Here is a 19,590-nt window from a genome sequence, read left to right on the forward strand (position 1 = left end):
GGTGAAATGGTCTGTCTATCCTAACAGTCATAAATACATTATGTATTCTGAAAAAAGCAAAAAACAGTCTGTAGCAGCTGTAGGATCAAGAAAACGCCAACCAGTATAAGCCCCGCGGTGTGCTCTCAAAAAACCAATCAGATGCCTTCATGTCTAGTTCTTCCTGCTCGCGTCATCATGCTCAACGCCCCCTCTGTCCCTCCCTCCTGTGCACATGTACACTCATCTCGTTTCACTGAAGTTCACTTCGGTACAATGGCAGAGGGAATACAGCCGAAATTACCACTTCCACCGTTACGTTTAACGGCAAACCCAGACAGAAAGCCAAGGAAAAGAAAGTTGGAGGCAGAAAAGGCTGCGATAAAAAAGGCTTGGGATAAAGCAAGAGGTCAGACGAGAGTCAACATCGGTGCGGTATTTTCTCGGTGGAAACAACTGAGGCATCTGAAGGGCCTAAAAAGTGACGCAGAGGTTGCTGTCTTTCTGTTGGACAGGTAACTACTTCTGCTTCTGGGGGATTTGTTATTTTCATATAAGATTTGCCAACTTGGCTACTTTTGTAGTTCGTATTAGTCCAAAAGATGCGCATTCAAGTTTGTGGGGGCGTGGCTTTGGACAGAGCACTGACGTGGGTGGGGACCTAGAGGAGGTGCTACTTTCAAGTCTTCCTAGCTCTCTTGCTAGTTCTCCAGGACTACCAACTCTAGCTTTAATATAAAGATGATTTACTGTTTTCACTGCTGTGTGTGTGTGTGTGTGCGCGCGCGCGTACAAGATGACTAAAAAAGAAAGGCTCAACTGCTTTCCTTTAAACTTTGTGGAAATATTACTTGGATAGAGAAGTAAAGGTGAAAACATTTGCAGTAGTTTGATCAAAGGTCAAGGGGAAAAAAAAAAACAACTTTTTCATGTAACTCAACAACCAAGAAGCCAAGATGGATTATCTAAAGCATATATGATGAGCAAAATATTGTGATTGACTGGTATGAATGAGTTCAAAATGAAGTCACAACAAAGTCATACATAGTAAAAAACAACATTACAGACACAAATATAATTATTTTTACTGTATTTTCTGCAGTACAATTCAAGTTATTTATTTTTAATAGCTTAGGAGGTGGGCAGCATGGTGACTTAGCGGTTAGCACTGTTGCCTCACAGCAAGACGGTCATGGGATTTTCTGTGTGGCGTTTCCATGTTCTTCCCCGTGTTTGCATCCTCACATCCAAAGACATGCAGGTTGAGTGGATCAGACACTTTAAATTGTCCATAGGTGTGTGTGCGGGTGTGAATGTGTTTGTCTATATGTGGCCCTGCGACAGACTGGTGTCCTGTCCAGGGTGTGTCATGCCTCACACCCTATGACTGCTGGGAGAGGCTCCAGCCCACCCGTGACCCTTAACTGGAGTAAGCTGTTGAAGATGAGCGAGTGAATTTAGGATGACTGCTATTAATAATCTGGTGGAACTTCGATACAAAAAAAGAAATATGTGTGTGTGTGTATATATATATATATATAGATATATATATACACATACATACATACATACATATACACACAAGCAGGTGTACCTGCTGCAAAGCAAGTATATTTATATAAGGCAGACTGTGTGTGTTATTTCTGTACCTCAGTGATTTGATGTCACATCTGTGCTTTAATGATTTGAAGTCACTTCTGTGCCTTTATGATTTGATGTCACTTCTGTACTTAAGAACTTTCACTTTAATTCTTTATGGTTTCTGGACAACCAATAATTTAATGTGTTAATCTATTCTCTTTATCTATTACAGAATTTAGCTTTAATGATTATTGCTAGAAATAATCTGTAGATCTATTACAGAATTCAGCTTTAATCATTATTGCTAGAAATCTTAGACAAAAAGAACTTTCACTTTAATTCTTTATGGTTAAGGGGCTAATGCTTTAATCTATTCTCAGTTAAGGAGCAGCTAAGGCCTGGTTCACACGGCAGGATAATTAGGCCGATATCAATCAATCAATCAATTTTTTTATATAGCGCCAAATCACAACAAACAGTTGCCCCAAGGCGCTTTATATTGTAAGGCAAGGCCGTACAATAATTATGTAAAACCCCAACGGTCAAAACGACCCCCTGTGAGCAAGCACTTGGCTACAGTGGGAAGGAAAAACTCCCTTTTAACAGGAAGAAACCTCCAGCAGAACCAGGCTCAGGGAGGGGCAGTCTTCTGCTGGGACTGGTTGGGGCTGAGGGAGAATCGGACCCGATCTTTCCCTTCCAACAATCTTAAGGACGCCCCGACAATCGTGATGACGCTAATCTTATCAGATATTCCTCCCGTGTGTGGTGTGTTAAGAGTGCTCTGATCTGCTCGGAAGGACATCAGGAGCGCTCCAATCGCAAATCGGAGATATTCAACATGTTGGATTTTTTTTGGCCTGATATCACAGCGTGTGTGGTGTCCTCCGACCACAAACAAGCACGCAGCCTGCTGAATGTGACGTGCAGCCAATCAGAAAGCGAGGTGACGGACATACGGAGCGGAAAATAAAATCAAAACAGCTGTTCTGACTTACCAGAAAGTCCGGTGGTCGCGCTGTCTCCACTCCTTTAAAGAACACCTTTTCTTTTTCTTTTTGTATAGTTTTTTTTCCCTCTGTTTTAAATAGTCCACAAGTACCTACGTTTACTCTGAAGTCACGTTTAATCTCGAGAGATTTTGCGAGATTTCCTGTCTGAACTGTAAATGTTGGTGTGTGAAATCTGTTTGTGTGTGGTTTTGTTGTTCTTACCGTGTGGCTGAACACCACACACTGTATGACCAAACCTGTTAGATCCATGATTTTTTATCTCCACATGTGTGGTCTCTCAGGTTTTGGAAACCTAAAGATAATTTTAAAATCCTGTCCTGTGAACCAGGCTTAAGCAGTGGCTAAAAACAGGATAGAACATGTGGCATGTTTATAAAGGAATAAAAAACCCTCATGATTTGCTCCCGCTCCCCAAATATACACCCAAAGTCTGTTTCTCAGGATGGCACGAGATACACAAGGACAAAACCTTACCTGTCAGGTAGCGCTTTCCCCATAACTAAACAAGTTCATCCATGTGTGGGTCGGAATAGTCCCCCAACCCCCTTAGAGAGTAAAGATCCACTATTGAAGAATTTTGCACATACTAATAGTAAGTCCCTTTGGCTGCTCCCTTGTTTGCACTCGGGGTCGCCACAGCAAATCCAAGGTGGATCTGCATGTTGAATTGGCACAGGTTTAATGCCGGATGCCCTTCCTGACGCAACTCCACATTACATGGAGAAATGTGGCGGGGGTGGGATTTGAACCCGGAACCTTCTGCACTGAAACCAAGCGCATTAACCACTACTACAAATAATAATATTTTTAACAAGTAAAACATATTACGCAGTGTCTTTGTTTTACTCCTACAATTCTGTGCAAAGTTGAATTGAGCAACAATATAAAAAAGTCTGTTTGACTTTAAATGCATGGCAGGGGTGTCAACCTGTTAAACATGCATAATGGATTGATTTGTAATGTACTTGTGCTGATCAAATATGCTGAAATTTATTTATTTCATCTCAAAATTAATGGATAGTTGACATGTTTCATTATTTCATCTGTGTGATTTTTCCTTGGCATATTTAAACAAGAGTGTTCTGAGACCACAAATACTGATGCTGGCAAATGCTGCTTTGGTACAAGTGTTTACTACATTCTAATAACATTTCAATGAATTTTACGAAGTTACATGAAATTCCAAGTTACATGAAATGTGAGAGTTGTTGATTTCAGAATACAGACACCAACTCATGAAATTGCCAGTGTCTAGGTTTGTTAATCAAGGGCCACAACTCTGACAAAATGTGTCAATCTTGTACAATATTGCAATATGTGTATTATCAACCTATAACAAGGATTTTACCAAGTTACATGAAATTCCTACTAAAACGTTGAGTTGATTTCAGAATGCAGGCACCCAAGCATGAAAATGACGGAGTCTAGCTTTGTTAATAAAGGGCCATAACTCTTGGAAAATTAGTAATTATAACAAGAACATGTACCATGTTTCATGAAATTCCTCCTAAAAGTGTAAGAGTGTCGGGTTCTGCGTCTGCTCGGAGTTCATGTCTGGGTTTATCCCTTATTGATGTCCAGGCTTCCTGTGAGGATTCTATGGTTTTATTTTTCATATGATTATACTTCTGTCATTTTAGTCTCTGTTTGGTTCTGTTTCTTTTCTTTAACACTTTTGTCAGTAGTTTCTTTCTCAGTTACTCAGTTATTCTTTGCATTATCTGTAGTCTCTGGTTTTGTTTTATGTTCATTTATTTTTTGTTTAGTCAACAGTTTGTGTTGCCATTTTATTACTGTATTTACTTTAATACATTAGCCATTATCAGTTCCATTCTACTTTTTGTTATTGTCCTTATTTTTCAGGTCACGTTATTTCCCCTTTGTTTTGTTCACATTAACTATTCTAGGTCTTAGGGCACATCATGTTTGCACTGTTTTGTTTTTTTTCTGTGACCTATTTTCTTACTTTGGTCTGCTTTGTTTTTGTGTCACTTCATCCTTTCACACTTGCCTTTGTGTTCCCTGGTCACGCCTTTTCCAGAACCTTCCACACCTGTTCCTCATTCACACCCTGATTAGCCTACCCATTACATAAGCCCTCACAGTCCCAGAGTTTCTAGCCAGTCTGTTGAATTTATTCACATTCCAGCCTCACGCCATAGTCCTGGTTTGCCTCGTTGTACTGACATTGCTTGTGTTTTCTGATCTCCGCCTCGCCGTATCCCTGAACTCATCTCATTTTTGGGACTCTGCCTCAGCTTTGTGTACTCCTTGATGCCGTGTGTTTGAACTTTGCTTGTTTACTGGACCTCACCTCAGCTTGTTACCTGCCTGTAGCCTCCGCCCTGTTGACTGATATCCTGTGTACCGAACCTGTTGCCAGTTTACCAGATTAAAGCATTTTTACTTACTCCTACACTTGTGTCTGAGTCTGCATATGCCTCATACAGCCTTCTGTGCAAAGCCACCTCAAATCATGACAAAGAGGAGTTGATTTCAGAATGCTTATACCCTTTCAGGGAGAGATGGCGGGATGGATGGACACACGGATGGATGGACAGAAACTGCCACTACATAAGCCCCCTTCTGGCCTTTGGCCAGCAGGGCATAAATACCCAACATGTTGTATACCATCATGGTTTTGACAGTACTGTAAAATCCATATCATGGCACACTATCACACTGGTGATAACCACACACCATATGCTGGACAAAGCCGGTGTGACATCACCTATTGGTTTTCTATAGAGACCTGGTGTTGTCAATTGAACGGTCACCCCCCTAAAAATTGGTCTACCCTGCCTTCACTGCTCATGTGTCATTTCTGAGCGTCAGCAGCGATTCACCAATTATTGCCTCGTTTCTGCTTAAAATTGACTTTAGAATAATTTAAGAGGTTTTACTTTGTCATCTGATGTTAATACTCACATTATTCCCTTTCCCTATTATTGGTTTGGGTGTAGAGAGACAGAATCAGAGTCAGTTTGAGATGCATGTGCAGTGAAGGCACAGAGAAGGCAGGGCGGACCAATTTTTAGAAGAGACCGTACGGTCGGCGACACCAGAACAGCCGAAATGACACCCTTGTGGACCCGGCGCCCCCTTCATGTCATCAACCTCGCCCCCTCGGATGTGAGCGTTATCAAAAAATAAAACTAAAAAAGAAAGAAAAAGAAATACTGGAAAAAATAGCAAAATATTAGTTATTCAATAATATCACATATTTAACAAATAAACCAAATTAATTAACTAACGTAATTAATTTTAAAACAAACGGATATGGCATGTGTCTGTGTTCAAGCGATTTGATAGGTTGAGGGTTGCGCTTGTCAGTGCGGCAGAGGGCAAGGATCCTGAGTACAGCGATTATGGCAAGGTGGACGAACTAAAGCATGCTCGATTTATTCAAGCAGTGTCAGAGCTGGAGTTCCTGGGATTCGTCAAATCCACCAAGCAAAAGGCAAATCATGTAGCACGACTCACTTGGGGAGGGTGTTAAGATTTTGCACACGAGTGGAAAAAGCCTAGTGATCACAGACGCAGCATGCTGCATGAACGAAAGGCAAACTTAATAAGGCTGGCATTTGAGAATGACCTAACCAGGAAATTCAACGGAGAGTGGCGAGATGTCCTTCTCAGAAGATTCAACGCGGCATCCAACCGAAGGCTTCAACTCTTCTGAGGTCGGCTAGCATCCAGTTTCCACACAGAATTTTATGTTAAGATATGGACTTTTATGGTAAGATAAAAGTTATGTATTGTTGTAAATACAGTGGTCCCTTTCTATAACGCGGTTCACCTTTCGCGGCCTCGCAGTTTTGCTGATTTTTTTTAGTCCAATTTTGCATGCTTTTTACAGCGCACTGTGTTCTGCGTCCTCATCAAGCAGGCTGGTCGCAGCACCGCGAAGGAAGAGTACGTGCATTGTGTTCTGCGTGTCTGTTTATAAGAATCTTCTCGCCCAGAAGAAAAAAGAGCACCAACAACTACCCGTAACTGTGTTCTTCACTCGGAAAAAGACACCTGCACCGAGGCCTTCAGCGGAGCGGCGCCACAACGAAGAGGCACGATCAGAGGAACTGTGAAATACTGGTCAGTCACTATTAATAATTTCTTGTGTGTCCAACCTCGTAGGTTGATCGTTAAAATTAAATTTGTTAGTTCTAAAAGCCATCAAAATTATTTATAGGAAAACGTTCTATTTTTATTTCTCAAACAAATGTTTGGGCCTGAAAACAGGTTGGTCTTATTTTTCTACTAAGGTTTGAACTTTGAGAGTGTTTACACATGAGAGAAAAGTAAGAAAATGTTAATGCCTGTTTGAGAAAAGTGTATAAAGTGTGTAGTGAGGGGTTTTACAGCCTTAAAACGTCTATAATAATTGTAAAAAATAACGCTGACTACTTCGCGGATTTCGCCTATTGTGGGCTATTTTTACAATGTAACTCCCGCGATAAACGAGGGACCATTGTATATCTACATGAAAGGTTTATCTTTGACCCGTTGTGTGACTGTCATGCCCAATTGCGCTGTGTTTGCGCTTGTGATGGAGGGTTGTATGTGGGGTTAATCTACTGTCTCGTGTCTTTTCTCAGATCAGTTGTTGGTTTGGTTTTGTGGTATGCAGGAGATCACTTGACCGAGGGTCTATATGTTCAAATAATAATTAAAAAAATACTGTCATCACTCTTTACTCTTACTCAGTCAGTCTCTTACAACGGTGTAGCCTAAATACACGAGCTTTCTAGGAGCGCACCCAATTTCATTACGCATTATGCTCAGAGGCACGTCCCCTCCGGTGCGCACTTTTTTTGGGGGGGGGCGCGACCCCACCCCCTGTGATAAACTCATCGCCCACTTAATATTTTTTTCTGGCGCCGGGCCTGCACCCTTGTCTGGGTGTTGTCACGTTGAGAGCCTCGCCACACTGATTAACAATGAACTCATTAATGCATAAAGGGGTGAAGCATGGGTGGCTCTGTGTGTGATGAAAAAAGCCTGAACACGCCCCTTTGTTCAAGTACGAAGCACCAGATAACAAGCTAACCTCTGTTCAGGTGTCCATTAAATCTTATGTTTTTGGGACTGCGCAGTGGTTCTCCTACCAATTTACTTTGGTGTGGACAGTAAAAGTTATGAGCCACATATTTCTCAGTGATTGTGCATTAATGGGGCTTAATGGATCAGGCTACTGACAGCTGCTAAAAGTACTAACATTGTAACATACAACATTAAAGTAGACCTGCATTGAAATAAATGCAATCAGATCTTTGGACCAAAAAATGACTTATATTTACACATAAGATGAATTCTGAATGTAGTAAAGTAAATCTGCAAGCCCAGATCTGTCATTCAAGGGAGAAATCTTCATTTACATAATTATTGTATGGCCTTGCCTTACAATATAAAGCGCCTTGGGGCAACTGTTTGTTGTGATTTGGCGCTATATAAAAAAATTGATTGATTGATTGATTTAAAAATGAGAAATTTACAGCTAAAATTTAGCCCTCCGCAAAACTGTCAGCACATCCGGGATGCTGCCAAGACGTCAGGGAGAAGACCCTCTCCCAGCATGCATTGCGCGCGCCAACTGTAATTTGTGGATTTATGTCAGTTTGCATCTGCACCTTTTTATTGTCTTATCGGAAGGATCTACTTTTTTAAAACTTCATATTGTCTTGCGGTACGCTTGGTGAGTACACATTTCTTTATTTGTGCTTGAAAATTATTTTTTGGGGACTTTTTCATACGCCCGTTTGATTGAGTGGTGTCGCATTGAAATCTACTGTCTTTCGCCTCTGGTGTTACTGTCGCGGGGTACGGAGGCGGGACCCGCAAAGAATCCAAGTCACTAAAAAGATATAAACCTCTGCGGATTTTGCCGCAAGAAGTCTGTCTGTACTAAATTAAATTACTACGTACTAAATTACTCCAGACATAGCAACAACACAACAGAGTCTGGCTCTGCATCAACGGGAATCTAAGTTACAGTCAGAGGCTACGAATTGTCGTCACTAAGATCAGCCTGTGCCTCAAAGCAACCACGCCCGCAATTAGCAAATTAGAAAAAATCCCCCTGCTTGAAAGTTGGCCATTTTAAAATGGGCTTCAACAGGAATGTGCTCCATTTTGGAGCCAACCTAATGCGGCGTTAAGGAACACCGCTTCTGAGTTGAGGTCAAAATACAGGCTTGAGTGTTGATAACTGACACTGGTGTACCGCCCTACCCCTACTACAGAGGCCAAAACCATTTTTTGTCCCAAACTAGAAACATTATTATTTCTGCTGTAAATTTGACATTTTACCATGGGCATCTATGGGGAATGACTCGTTTGAAGCCCAGCCCTCAAGCGGCAGTTCAAGGAAGATTTGGCATGTTTGTGTTGCTTCATTTCTCAGCACCGGAGGTTGGGGTTTGATGTACACACAGAGAAATCGCCACTCTCACACGCTTCTTATTTCAGCCTGAAATGTTCTAAGTTGATTTCCAAATCCCACCTTTGCTGATCTTGTGTTTGGTAGACAAATGTAGCTTTCAATATTTTGAAGAGGTTTAAGAGTCATTCTAATGATGAGTACTGAATTCATCAGCTCTGCAAATTGTTTTTGTAACTGTTTTTGTTGCAAAGCATCCATAACAACAATAACCATTTATTTTTGCCTTTCACAAGAGGGGAAAGAGTCATTAGAAGCTTTGTTGAATGCCATGCAGTGATGACATAGGGTGGTTAATAATAAACTTTATGACAGGCACAGAGTGGGCCAAAAAATTCAATAAAACAAGCTTTTCAGTTTACATTTGCTTGTTTCTACCATCCTGTTGGGACAAAAAGTATTGCAACACCAAATCACAAAAGGTTGGGATGATATGGAAATTGGAAAAGATGTAGTCTTTGTAAAAATATAGCCAGCAACACTCAAGTGTCCTTCTTAAGAAAGGTTTTAATGACTCACGGCAAGGCGACAGGATCAGGAGCACAGACGCATTTCGACTAGGTCTTATTTTCTTTTTATTAGTTCCTCCTTATTATTATTATTATCCACTTTTGAATGTTTTGGTTTATTATTAGTAATGTCTGCATTTGCATGTCTTGTGGAGTTCTACACCTGTTTTTGATTGGTGTTACCATAAAAGACGTCATTTCCTGAACAGCCTTACACACTGATGAAGACCTAGTCGAAACGCATCTGTGCTCCTGATCCTGTCGCCTTGCCGTGAGTCATTAAAATCTTTATTAAGAAGGACACTTGAGTGTTGCTGGCTATATTTTTACAATGACTTAGTTTTTGAGCTGTGCACCTCCACTCCTAGTCCCTGTGAGTGCTAGTTTTTCTCTGCAAAGATGTAGTTTTACAAACTCTGACTTCTATTTTACTGCAGACAATATGAACTCATCACATTTCATGTTTTGTGTGGTTAACTTCATGTTATTTGTTCATATACATTCATTTCTGCATTTAACACTTTCCACTGTTGCCATTCCTTCTCACAACAAAGATGTTTCAGTGTAAAAGCAAAGAAATATTTAGCTGTCATATTGCCCCATTCTTCCTGCAAACACATTTTAACACCCCGTCACACCTTGACGAATTAGCCAGCGTATGACGAGCATATTAAAAAGGACAGCATGCACAGGTGTACATCTAATAAGTTAGGGGTACATTTTGTGCAAGTTAAGAGCACGTTGAAGCAGGCTGATATACATTGTAGTATGTCGAAAAATTTTGGGCATGAACAATATTTTCGATGCATGCCAGCATATGGCTGATACGTCTCACATACATGGGTCATAAATTGTAGGTACAGTTGCGTGCCAACGTTTACATACCCTGGCAGAATTTTTGGTTTCTTGGCCATTTTTCAGAGAATATGAATGATAACACAAAACTTTTTTTTTTATGGTTAGTGGTTGGGTGAAACCATTTATTGTCAAACAATAAATGCACAATTTCTCCAATCACAGCCACGTGAGCCTGTAACTTCTTCCGGGTTGTCTGGGTGTCTTGGTGGCTTTCCTCACTCTTCTGCACTCATTCGCTCAGTTTTTGAGAACTGTCTGCTCCATACAGATTTATCACAGAGTGCCATACTGTTTGTATTTCTTTGTTACTGATGTAAATAAAGTCCAAGAGATATTCAGTGGCAGCTTTTCCATCAGGAGCCTCATCCACAATTACCATAAAAGACTCCAAGTTGTCATTGATGTTAAAGGGAGCAATACATGGTATTATGAACAGGGGTATGTAGGCATCATTTGACTCTTCAGCGTTCTGCACACCATGAAAATAAATCCAATGATGCACTAAGACAAAAATTAATTAAATTTAAAAAAAATATTTCGAATGATCCACTAAGACAAAAAATGAATTTAAAAAAATGTTTAATTACTCTGTTTGGCCTCTGTATGGAGGGGTGAGGCTGAGTGACAGCGTGCACATGGTCAGCGACGTGCTTGTCAATATTTATGTGTTCCACCTACCAAGCAAAAGGGTTCTGCCAGCAGTGAAAATGCAAACCAAGCCAGACTCAACTGTTCCGTGCAGTGCCAACCAGGACTGCTCTGTGGAAACGGGGCTGTCAGCATACGATGGCAAAATCGTCAAGGTGTGACAGGTCCCTAAGGTGTGTAACAGTACAGGGTCACTGTTCCAGTTTTATTTTTAAAATTTTCTTCACTCATTCTCAGTTGGGGAGAGGTCAAGACTGGATGCAGATCAGTCCAGTATCCATACACTCCTTCTGCCACCATGCTATTGTAATATGTGCAGAATGTGGTTTTGCACGGTCTTGTTTAAAAATACATGCACATCCCTGGAAAAAAAAAATGCTAGCTTGAAAGCAGCACCTGATGCTCTAAAATGTATTCTTCTCCATTAATGCTATATCACAGAAGCATAAATTACTGTTTCCAAGGGCACTGTCACAACCTCATACCTTGACAGACACTGAGTTTTGGACTTGTTGCTGATAACAGTCTGGATGGTCCTTTTCGTCTTTGGTCTGGAGCATACAGAGTCCAATTCTTCAAAACATTTTTACACTGAGGTTGTGTGACCACACTGCTCAGTTCCACAGTGTGACAGTCCAACTTTGGTGCCTCCAATCCCAGATAAGTCAACACAGCTTCTGGACATGGTTAACATAAGGCTTCTTTTTTGCACAGTAAAGCTTTAAGTGGCATTTGTGAATGTAAAGCCTTGGTCCCACCAAATAATAAAGCAACAAGCCACATATGGATTTGTAAGTGATTATTTGAATAATGATCCACTTATAAATCTATCACATATCCGCTATGAAGAAGCCTCTATGTGCCTCTCAGTACCTCACAGGTGCCAGGTATCACCCTCTAATGAGCCACAACTGACCTGTCATTTGAGCTCCATCCAGACTCGAATGGCTCGTGTCGCCGCATATGACCCGAGTTGAGCCGCATATGATCCATGTAGCGCGACATTGGTGCATGTTTAGGCATGGCTTTTGTCCACCCCTCCACTCCTCCCACATGGTCCCTTTAAAGTGTGGGTTTTCAATTTACAGCATCAATTCAAGATGTCGCATTTTTAAATGCAGTCCAAAAAAGCCACTCCTGTACAGTCCCGCCAGTGTGCGCATCCGCGTGTCAGGCTGCAGTTCACCTGTGTTCTAGTCAATAAATGCAGCATTTCTGTGTGTTTACCCAACTCTCTGTGACCAAAAAAAAAAAAAACAAACACCACAATGATGGTAGCTATTTTTACTTATATATACCCGCAACTGTGTGGATCACCAACCCCCCCAAAAAAACTCCACAGCCATAACAGACCAGCTAGAACTAAACCACTGGTTCTCCTGGACAGTTGCCTTGCACTCTTCTCGTTTGGCTTATTTTCTTCCGCAGCTTTACAGTCATTTTGACACTGTGATCTGACTTTTAACTTTGTGTTCATCCGTATTGTCTGCAAAATCGCTCATTTTGCGCCCCTGCATTCTCATAAATGCTCGTCAATGTGTCAGTGTGCACAGAGTGCGCATTATCTGATCCATTATAACAAGATTTAAATCTATCATAAACATACTTTTACAGCTGCTTATAAAGAGGAATGCAACTGCAACTGTTTTACCACGCTATTACAATATAAACATTACAAATAATTACCTTTTAGGCTGTTCCAAATATGTTCTCCATCTCAGCGCACGAGACCGAGAGGAAAAAAGCTCCAAATGTCCTCTGTGATTCCAGAGCGATTTATACTAGAGGAGCTACGACCACAACCTTTGCATCCCCCCCAGCACTAACCAAACCAACTGTTTTAGGTTCCTTAGATGAAACACACAACAGCATATTCCCAAAAATAAAAATGGCCTCAAGCCTCAATAATAATGACAGAAATCATTGGTGTTTTAGTGAAAAAATATGTATATATTTTGGCAGCCATCTTGGCTGTCATCTTGGATAACTGGCTTGAGGCCAGTTTTTTATTTTCTGGAACATCCTGATTGTGTTTTGGGCTCATCTAAGGAACCTAAAAAGTTGGTTTGGTTTAGTCCTGGGGGGGGGGGGTGCAAAGGTAGGTTGTCGTAGCTCCCCCAGTATTAGAGGTATTTTCAACATCCAAGCTCTGACAGAAAATGATTAATCCGCTACAAAATAATTATTTATATACAGCATCCCAACCACAAAGCAGGTGTGACTGTAGTACACAGAGGACTGAGCCAAAATAGCCTGTCCAAAATAGTCTGAACTGTCCTCGTAGCCACCAGGTGCTCAGATAATGGGCTTTTTTAACAGCCTCGTCATCACTACCAACATGTCTCTATAAAATCCTCGTAGTAACTCGTACACCAAACTACCCCATGCTCTTGTTGCTAAATTTTGACTTCTTGAATTAGCGCCACACTCAGAGATGAGCCTCGTTAGCTGAATATTCTGCCTCTAAGAGCCTCTCAGAGCCACTATTCTCCCACAATTGTTGACATAACTGGACTCATAAAAAAAAAAAATATTCTGTGTGACCAGGGCTTAATCTATGCTGTAGTGTTTGATTAAAGCACCACACAGACATGGTGTAACCTAAAACCAGACCTGCCAGGGCAATGATACTCCATTATCAAGGGATGTGATAAGCAGTTTATGAGTTGCGAGGGCAGCATGTGAAAACTATCGGGAACTACCAAACATGTTTTCTTATTGATAATGTTTAGCCAACCATGACCGTGTATATTGTTATTGTTTTATCACCCAGGCCTAAGGGGCTCCAACACTGTACTAGTAAGGTGTACCACATAAAGTGGCTGGTGAGTGTATAACATTATTATGACAGCCCATCATCTGAGAAGATATTTTAATTTGGCAAGGCAAATAAATTGTTTAGCTTTAACAATCAAAATAAGCCTGAAAGGAGTTTTCAAACCCTCACAGCCTCCACTTAACACGTTTCTTACAGAATGGAATAGCCTTAGCGGTGCAATTAAAGCCATGTTTATGAGTCAGAGATGTGATGAACAAGTCTTGACGTGCACCACCTAATCCAACCAGTTTCTCCATTTAACTCACACTCTCATACAGAAACAAACATTCTCTCACTTACACATGAATCCCTAATACATATGTTCGAGATATACACAACAATCACTGTGACACAAACAGCACTGCCTATTTAATTCCGGTCTAAATTTAACATGGTGTCTGGGGAGCTGTGCAGGGAAGAAGAGAGCAGCTGAACATAATCATGAGCTGATGAACCTGTCAGACAATCCCTGTTTTTCCACTTCACATCTGAAATATTTAGATGTCTCAGCCTAATTTCTAAATCCCCATCTTCCATTTCTTTAAGGCTGCATGCAACCACTGCTGGCTGTTTTCTGTTGAATCACCACATGCATGTGTGGCATCTGTAGTGCATTCATACTGTCATATTGCCACAGATGATACCTAAGGTAGCGGTCACAGTTCCATACCCCACTATGTCAACTTAACATGATTATTCATTTATTTATTCAACTGACTGTCCATATATCAGACATGGGGGAATGAGGAGTTCCAATAGAGCCACCATCTTGGCAGAGTTTACTCTGCCTAAATCCCAGCCAACTCATAAATGGGTAAAGGGATGGAGCGTGGGCTAGACTGTGAGTGACCTGGTCTGAATGAATGAAGCCCGAACATGTTCCCATGTCAGTCTTACCGAGCAAGCTAAAGAAAGCAGGCTAAACTTGATTCAGGTGTTTTATTCCTGCATATTTTGGGGGGGTGGTTTTCACAAAGGGTGGCTTGGGTGTGGGTATAAATCCTTTACTTCCCAGTAAAAATTGAGTTTGCAATGTGTCTCCCTCTTCATTTTCTACCTGTCCTCTTTACAAGACTCTGCAAGAATGCCCACAGTCGAGAAAATGCAAAAGCAAAGTAAACAGGACTTGGGAATCAGCATCAGTGCAGCTGTGAAGGTTGTGGAGAAAAATGTGTCTTGGCCCTTGGTCTCTAAGAGCAGTGGATGCCAGGAATGTGCACACTTCTCCCCATTAATCAGTTTCCTCAGACCTATGGAAACAATCCATGCATTACTTCCTAACCCCAGGAAAGTTTAGGGCTGCAAATATCATCAGGAAAAAGGAATTAAGAGCTGGGACAAACAGAGCTGAGCCAACTTTTCCACACCAAGTAGGATCTGTTAGCAAGTGGCAATGTTGCATCATGAATGGCACTGTGAGTGCAAGTAAAGATGACTTGGTAAAGAAATGATTCAAAATTATCACAGGTTTATTGCCTAAGTAAAGGTGCCCTGACACTTGCACGACCTTGATCCGCGCACTTGCACGCACTCTGCTGTGCAGGAGAGTAAACTCATTGTAAACCGTTGTAAACTGTGTGCAGCTTCATGCAAGTGCACAAAGAAAATTTTGAAGTGTGCAAAATCTCCATCACGCATTAATTACGTGAACTTTATGCGAACATTGCGCAAACAATTCAAAACACTGCGTGTGAGTGATTGCGTCAGCGCACCGCATCACAGTGCAGCTCGTTCGATACGATTATAACGAGATGTTACAATCTATCATAAACATACTTTTACGGCTGCAGCAAAAGGAGGAACGAACATGCAACCAATTACTACAACATAACCTTACAAATACCATCTTTTCAGATGGTTCCAAATGCTTTGCCACCTCATTAAACGAACGAGAGAGAGAGAGAGCGAGGAGAGAGAGAGGAGAGAGAGAGAGAGAGAGAGCTGAGAGAGAGGAGAGATGGAGAGAGAGAGAGAGAGAACAAAATAATTATTTATATACGCAGCGTCCAGTGGGAACAAGCACAGCGTCCAGTGGAACAAAGCACAGCGTCCAGACTGGGAGCATAGCGGGTGGCATCATCATGACAAAGTACGGTGCAAGTGTCAGGGCACCTTAACCATGGAATTACAGTTGGGCTAACATCTCTAACTTAACTACACTTGTTAACAGTGGAAACATGCAAATTAACATGAAAATTTAACTTTATCTATACCTACGAACACTGGGCCTCACTTTATGCTGAAGGAGGACAGTGATGCCAAGTCAGGTAAGTCTTGTTTCAATGCTTATCAGCGTGCTCCTGCAGGTGTTCAACCTGCTGTAGCTGCGCCTGATGTTTGGGAAAACAAGCAAGACGAGAGCCACATATCTGGCTCTCTCCTTCTCCTCGTTCTCTCTGCGCCACTCCATGGCACAGAGCCCAACTAAGCATGCAATCACAAAGTTCTTCTAGATTTTTGAGGAGCAAACTGGAGCGATCTGAACTGTTCAGCAGCTGATGGAAGGATGAATATAGATGTGTGTGGTGGAGACATTTCGCCTCATTCACAATGTGACAGAATGTAACGATGTGCTGTTATGCGCAACAGCCCATATATTCTTGACAAACATTATTCTTGACCATGCATAATGGTTCCTGATAATTCGCCAGCAACACATGCCATTAATCATAACGTGTGGTAACAGCTTGCCACACATTATGATGGCAAGCTGTTTACCACATGTGTTAACCTGAGGAGACCTGATGTCTCTGCCCCAAATCATCACATTCGTGATCAGCAGCCAAGAATGTATACTTCGTGGCATTCGTGACTTGTCGTTATATGTGTAAACGCAGCATAATGCTTTTCTGTTGGAACTGATGGGCATGGGTCTCTGAAGACTTCCCAAATGCTTATTGAGTGTTGTTAGAAGGAAAGGTGACGTAACACAGTGATAAAGTGATAACACAGTGATAAAATGTTAAACATACCACTGCCCCAGCTTTTTTGAAATGTGATGCAGGCATTCATTTCAAAATGAGCAACTATTTGCACAAAAACAATAAAGTTTCAGTTTAACATTAATATCTGTCTTTGTGGGTGTATTCAATTGAATATAGGTTGAACAGGATTTGCAATCATTGTATTCTGTTTTTATTTACATTTACACAATGTCACAACTTCGCGGAAATTGGGGTGGTATTATAATATATATATATATATATATTATATATCACTCAAACAAAAATATAAACGCAACACTTTTGGTTTTGCTCTCATTTTGTATGAGGATGAACTCAAGATCTAAAACTTTTTCCACATACACAATATCACCATTTCCCTCAAATATTGTTCACAAACCAGTCTAATCTGTGATAGTGAGCACTTCTCCTTTGCTGAGATAATCCATCCCACCTCACAGGTGTGCCATATCAAGATGCTGATTAGACACCATGATTAGTGCACAGGTGTGCCTTAGACTGCCCACAATAAAGGCCACTCTGAAAGGTGCAGTTTTATCACACAGCACAATGCCACAGATGTTGCAAGATTTGAGGGAGCGTGCAATTGGCATGCTGACAGCAGGAATGTCAACCAGAGCTGTTGCTCGTGTATTGAATGTTCATTTCTCTACCATAAGCCGTCTCCAAAGGCGTTTCAGAGAATTTGGCAGTACATCCAACCAGCCTCACAACTGCAGACCACGTGTAACCACACCAGCCCAGGACCTCCACATCCAGCATGTTCACCTCCAAGATCGTCTGAGACCAGCCACTCAGACAGCTGCTGAAACAATCGGTTTGCATAACCAAAGACTTTCTGCACAAACTGTCAGAAACCGTCTCAGGGAAGCCCCTCTGCATGCTCGTCGTCCTCATCGGGGTCTCGACCTGACTCCAGTTCGTCGCCGTAACCGACTTGAGTGGGCAAATGCTCACATTCGCTGGCATTTGGCACGTTGGAGAGGTGTTCTCTTCACGGATGAATCCCGGTTCACACTGTCCAGGGCAGATGGCAGACAGCGTGTGTGGCGTCGTGTGGGTGAGCGGTTTTCTGATGTCAATGTTGTGGATCGAGTGGCCCATGGTGGCGGTGGGGTTATGGTATGGGCAGGCGTCTGTTATGGATGAAGAACACAGGTGCATTTTATTGATGACATTTTGAATGCACAGAGATACCGTGACGAGATCCTGAGGCCCATTGTTGTGCCATACATCCAAGAACATCACCTCATGTTGCAGCAGGATAATGCACGGCCCCATGTTGCAAGGATCTGTACACAATTCTTGGAAGCTGAAAATGTCCCAGTTCTTGCATGGCCGGCATACTCACCAGACATGTCACCCATTGAGCATGTTTGGGATGCTCTGGACCGGCGTATACGACAGCGTGTACCAGTTCCTGCCAATATCCAGCAACTTCGCACAGCCATTGAAGAGGAGTGGACCAACATTCCACAGGCCACAATTGACAACCTGATCAACTCTATGCGAAGGAGATGTGTTGCACTGCATGAGGCAAATGTGGTCACACCAGATACTGACTGGTATCCCCCCCAATAAACAAAACTGCACCTTTCAGAGTGGCCTTTTATTGTGGGCAGTCTAAGGCACACCTGTGCACTAATCATGGTGTCTAATCAGCATCTTGATATGGCACACCTGTGAGGTGGGATGGATTATCTCGCAAAGGAGAAGTGCTCACTATCACAGATTTAGACTGGTTTGTGAACAATATTTGAGGGAAATGGTGATATTGTGTATGTGGAAAAAGTTTTAGATCTTTGAGTTCATCTCATACAAAATGGGAGCAAAACCAAAAGTGTTGCGTTTATATTTTTGTTGAGTGTATATATATATACACGCACACACACACACACACACACACACACACACACACACACACTAGTGTGTTGCCCGTGGGGATCCACAGACTCTAGATTGGGTAGTGTTTATAAAATAGGTAGCTGACATTTTGAAAAGCTTGTACAATGAGTTGCAATGGCGTGTCAGTCCAGAATGTTTTTAGAAACTGAGACTTCAACAATTTTTAGAAGAGGAACTCAACCCTTTTATTTCCTATTAATGATATAATTTTTTATTTTTTATGTTAATTTACTGTCTTAATGTCATTGTTGAAGTTCTTGTTATCATATACACATTATTATTGTCATTATTATTATTATTATAATACGAGGTCTATTAGAAAAGTATCCGACCTTATTATTTTTTTCAAAAACCATATGGATTTGAATCACGTGTGATTACATCAGACATGCTTGAACCCTCGTGGGCATGCGAGAGTTTTTTCACGCCTGTCGGTTACGTCATTCGCCTGTGGGCAGTCTTTGAGTGAGGAGTCGCCCACCCTCTCGTCGATTGTGGACACCATTCGATAAATTCAGCTGGTTTTCGGTAAAAATTTTAACGGCTGATGAGAGATTTTGGTCTGGTAGTGTCGCAGTAAGGACAGCCCACGGCACCTCAATCAATCAATCAATTTTAATCAATTTTTTTTTTTATATAGCGCCAAATCACAACAAACAGTTGCCCCAAGGCGCTTTATATTGCAAGGCAAGGCCATACAATAATTATGTAAAACCCCAACGGTCAAAACGACCCCCTGTGAGCAAGCACTTGGCTACAGTGGGAAGGAAAAACTCCCTTTTAACAGGAAGAAACCTCCAGCAGAACCAGGCTCAGGGAGGGGCAGTCTTCTGCTGGGACTGGTTGGGGCTGAGGGAGAGAACCAGGAAAAAGACATGCT

General features: G+C 41.7%; 1 protein-coding gene across 1 annotated transcript in view; it reads right to left on the reverse strand.

Annotated features, from left to right (window-relative positions):
* Nucleotides 1-19,590, reverse strand: part of si:ch211-132g1.7 (prostaglandin F2 receptor negative regulator) — a 317,262-nt gene that overhangs the window by 222,319 nt on the left and 75,353 nt on the right. The gene's annotated exons all lie outside the window — the stretch shown is intronic.

The sequence above is a fragment of the Thalassophryne amazonica genome, chromosome 1 (genome assembly GCF_902500255.1).
Source record: "Thalassophryne amazonica chromosome 1, fThaAma1.1, whole genome shotgun sequence".
NCBI lineage: Eukaryota > Metazoa > Chordata > Actinopteri > Batrachoidiformes > Batrachoididae > Thalassophryne > Thalassophryne amazonica.